Below are 5,161 nucleotides of genomic sequence, written 5' to 3'. Positions count from 1 at the left end.
CCTCTGCTTCTCGGATTCAAGCAATTCTCCTGCCTCAGCCTCCTGAGTAGCTGGGACTACAGGTACATGCCGCCACACCCAGCAATGTTTTTGTATTTTAGTAGAGACGTGGCTTCACTGTTTTGCCCAGACTGGTCTTGAACTCCTGAACTCAGGCAATGCACCCACCTTGGCCTCCCCAAGTGCTAGGATTACAGACGTGAGCCACTGCGGCCGCCCCAGATGCAGGCTTTAAAATGTGTTCATTTATCACGCCACTGCACTCCAGCCTGAGCCACAGAGCAAGACCCTGTCTCAAAAATAAAATAAAATAAAATAAATAAAATAAAATAATCATTCATTGCCCTCTAGAATTAGTACCCCACCACACATGACGTCCATCACCTGGCTCCTTGTTTTAGTGCTCTCCTGTGGGACAAGGGAGCTAGCATCACGCTGATCTTGCTTTTGCTGACTACGTAAGTAATACACTGTCTGAATCCATTTGGGTTTATCGTGTCTTTACCTGCCAAACCTATGGCAGTGTGGCAAGCCCACTGCAGCAGTAATCACTGTTTATTAGGGGCTGCTTGACCACTTGACAGCAGCTGTTTCCAGAGATGCCCTAGGAAGATGGCCTCCATACCACAGCGTCTCCCAAGAGGCTTCTGAACACCCTCCTCCTGCGCATCCATAACAATGCCGAATTCTACGCCAGCTGCAGATCATCTGCCAGTGACCGGGCAACTGTTTCTCACTAAGAAGCAAAGTGCAGAACGAAGAATTCTTCCTTCAGATCTATGAATGTTTGCAATTACACTGCCTTCACCACACTCGGGATGGTTCCCTAAAAGCCCATGGGCTGGGATAATATGCAGGTTTTGCTTTGGCGGGTCGAGATGTCGTGACTGCCTGAAGAATGGTAAGAAGAAAGATTCTGAATCGTTAAGGTTCTCTTAAAGAAAGAGATGCTAAAATCAATTATCCATGTCTGTCATGGGAGGCTGATAGGGCAGTGTCCGTTCTCATAGTGGGCATTTACCCAACTTTGTTTTTTTTTTTTTTTTTTTTGAGACAGGGTCTCATTCTGTTGCCCAGGCTGGAGTGCAATGGTACAATCATGGCTCACTGCAGCCTTGACCTCCTGGGCTCAGGTGATCCTCCCACCTCAGCCTAGCAAGGGCTGGGACCATAGGCATGTGCCACCGTGCCAAGCTTTTTCTTTTTTTTTTTTTAACTTTTTTTTTTTTTTTTTTTTTTGAGACAGAGTCTCGCTCTGTCGCCCAGGCTGGAGTGCAGTGGCCGGATCTCAGCTCACTGCAAGCTCCGCCTCCCGGGTTTACGCCATTCTCCTGCCTCAGCCTCCCGAGTAGCTGGGACTACAGGCTCCCGCCACCTCGCCCGGCTGGTTTTTTGTATTTTTTAGTAGAGACGGGGTTTCACCGTGTTAGCCAGGATGGTCTCGATCTCCTGACCTCGTGATCCGCCCATCTCGGCCTCCCAAAGTGCTGGGATTACAGGCTTGAACCACCGTGCCCGGCTTTTTTTAACTTTTTTATAGAGACATGGTCTCACTTTGTTGCCTAAGGTGGTCTTGAACTATTGGGCTCAAGTGATCCTCCCACCTCAGCCTCCCAAAGTGCTGGGATTACAGGTGTGAGCCACCACCCCCAGGCTGATTTACTCATCTTTAAGGTTAAAGGAGCAAGACAGCATCTTGAAGAAGCACGTTTGGGGAATTAAAAGGGAGTTTTCTTTACTTTTCTTCCTGAATGTGGCATTGCCTATAAATTCTCTTGAACAGATCTCTTTACTTACTGGAAAAAAATTAGGAATGGAGAAAATTAGTTTTCCTTTAGTTTGATTATTTTCTAAGGAGGTTTCTAAATAAGTTACCTGGAAACATTCAGGTTATGTATAGTTCTAAACCAAGAGGTCTTTGTAATGTGTTTCATTTGGTTACCAGGTCCAGAATTCTTCAGAGCAAAGTTTCTGGCTTCAGGCTGGACACTGTTAACAACTGCCCAAGGTTTGCAGAGGGTTGGGATGGGGGAAAGGGAATTGAGTGAGTTTCTTCCTGAGGAGGTTTTCTGTGCCTGGCACCATCTTGGCTACCTTCACATCTGTTAAGTTCAATTAACTCCCACAATGACACTTCTGGCACCATGTGTTTTTTTTTAATTGACACACAATAATTATATGTATTTATGAGGTATAGTGTGATGTTTCAGTACATATGTATAATGCATAATGATCAAATCATCTTCTCAAATATTTATCATTTCTTTATGTTGAGAACATTCAAAATCCACTCTTCTAGCTATTTGAAAATATGTAATAAACTGTTGTTAATTATAATAAGCCTATAGCTGGCTGGGCGCAGTGGCTCACCCCTGTAATCCCAGCACTTTGGGAGGCTGAGGTGGGAGGATCACAAAGTCAGGAGATCGAGACCATCCTGGCTAACATGGTGAAACCTCCGTGTCTACTAAAAATACAAAAAAAATTAGATGGGCGTGGTGGCGGGCGCATGTAGTCCCAGCTACTCAGGAGGCTGAGGCAGGAGAATGGAGTGAACCCGGGAGGTGGAGCTTGCAGTGAGCCAAGATTGCGCCGCTGCCCTCCAGCCTGGGTAACAGAGTGAGACTCCGTCTCAAAAAAATGAAAACAAATGACAAAAACAAACCTATAGCTAGCGTACTTTTGTATCCAGCGGCCAATCTCTGACCCTGCTCCTTCTTTTCCTCTAGTGACCACTATTCTATGCTGTACTTTTATGAAATTAACTTTTTTTAGCTTCCATATATGAATGAGAAGATGCAGTACTTATTTTTTGGTGCCTGGCTTATTTCATTTACTATACTGTCCTTCAGGCTCATCCATGTTGCCGCAAATGACAGGATTTCATTCTTTTCTATGGCTGAATAGTACTCCATTGCGTATATGTACCACATTTTCTTTATCCATTCATTTGTTGATGGACACTAAGTTTGATTCCATATCTTGGCCATTGTGCATAGTGCTGCAATAAACATAGGAGTGCAGATATCTCTTCGATATACTGATTTTCTTTTGTTTTAAATATATACTTAGTAGCAGAATTCCAGGCATCATTTCATAAAGGATAAAGCTGAAACTTAGAGAAGTTAAATAACTTGTCCCAGGGCCACACCTCTGTTTTTGTTTGTTTTTGTTTTTTTAAAGGTTATCTTGGTTTCAGAAACACATCTGTTAAATGTCAGGTTCCAAATCAAGTCTGTCTCTGAAAAATTATTTAAGTAAATACAACAAAATTGTACACTGACATTTTGAAGAAAAAGTAACACCAATTTTTTTAAGGTTTGCTCTTCATAGAAGAAAACACATGATACTAATGAGCTAAAAGTCATGGAACAAAATCAGGTGAAGTTAAGAAGACAGTTCAAATTTATAAATTCGGAATAACAGCGTGAAAATGAAAGAAGGATGTCTAAAATGTGAAGTCAGGAATACAGAATTAATTAAAGAAATACTGTTTTAGAACTTTTAAAACAGTATTTATAGAAACTTCTCAAATGACTTGATTAGAATAATTTTCTTGGAAGAGGCAAGAAATCTTGTACTCTTCTCACTAAAGAACCACATTAGACATTACTTGTTTTTGGAAACATCACCATCAGCTTGTAGGAACTAAGCATTTCTCATTAACCACAGACTTCTTTTAAAATTTTTCCTGGGTGAAATGCAGCATTGTAAGTCCACTCCTTGACCTATTCTGGCAGGAGCTCATCTGGAGAGTCTGCAGAACGGACTTCAGGAGCGTGTCTCTAAGCAGTGAAAGCCTTCTTAAAAATCAGACAAGTGACTGCTATACAATCTGATGTGTCAGAAAGGAGAGACCCTATAACAAATACCAGGAATAACATATAATGGGTTACCAACTTATTGATAAGTCCCATTTACAGAAATGGAAGGTGGTGACTGAGGTCAAGCTGACAATAACTTGTATTTCTCCATATTCCTAGCACCTAACAGCCTGAGTGTGGGACATTCACTCTCACTTTTATCTGAACCACATAAATTCATGAAAATACTCATACTCTGTGTCTAGATTATACTATCCTCTTCTGCATCTGTTAAGATAAGCATGCGGTTTCTCTACTGTAGTCTGTTGATGTGGTGAATAACATTGATTTTCAAATGTTGAAACAACCTTACAAGGATAAACTCCACTTGGTCATGCTGTATTATCCTTTTTACATATTGTTTGATTTGATTTGCTAAATTTTATTAAATATTTTTATATCTATGTTCATGAGGGATATTGACCTATAGTTGTCTTGTAATGACTTTTTCCTGTTTTGGTATGATGGTAATAAAAGTGGGCCACATAGAATAAGTTGGGGAATATTCCCCCTTCAATTTTAAAGAAGAGTTTGTATAGAATTAGTACTAGTCATTCTTTGTTAGGTAGAATTCCTCAACGAACTATCTGGGTCTGGAGTTTTCTTCACAGGAAAGTTTTAAACAAACAGTTCTATTTCTTTAATAGCTATAGGGCTATTCAGATTATCTATTTCTTCTTTAGTGAGCTTTGTCTTTTAAGGAATGTGTCCCTTTCATCTAAGTTGAATGTATTGGCATTAAGTTGTTTATAAGATTTTCTACAACCTTTTTAATGTCTCCAAAATATGTAATCATGTTCCCTTTCTCATTCCTGATTTATTAATTTGTGTATTCTCTCATTTTACTCCTGATAGGTCTGGCTATATGTCTATACATTTTATTTATCTTCTCAAAAAAAAAAAAAACCAGCTTATATTTTCATTGATTTGTTCTTTTGATTTCCTATTTTATAATTTAGTGACTTCTTCTCTTTATCATTCTCTTTGTCCTGTTTACTTTGTGTTTATTTTATTTTTACCTTTCTTTTTATAACTTCTTAAGGTGGAAACTGAGGTCATTGAATTGAAAGAAGTTTAGAATTTAGAGTTATGCAGGAGTTTAGAGTTAGAAATTTCTCTTAAGCCTTGCTTTAGCTGCATCTTGCAAATTTTGGCATGTTGTGTTTTCATTTTTGTTCAGTTTTAAATTTCTGATACTTTTAAATTTCCCTTTTGATTTTTATTTGACCCTTAGTTTGTTTAGAAGTAGGTTATTTAGCTTCAAATATTTGGGAATTTTCCAGATAACTTTCTTTTAT

The sequence above is a fragment of the Macaca thibetana genome, chromosome 13, assembly GCF_024542745.1.
Source record: "Macaca thibetana thibetana isolate TM-01 chromosome 13, ASM2454274v1, whole genome shotgun sequence".
Taxonomy (NCBI): Eukaryota; Metazoa; Chordata; class Mammalia; order Primates; family Cercopithecidae; genus Macaca; species Macaca thibetana.
This window is presented reverse-complemented; position numbering follows the sequence as displayed.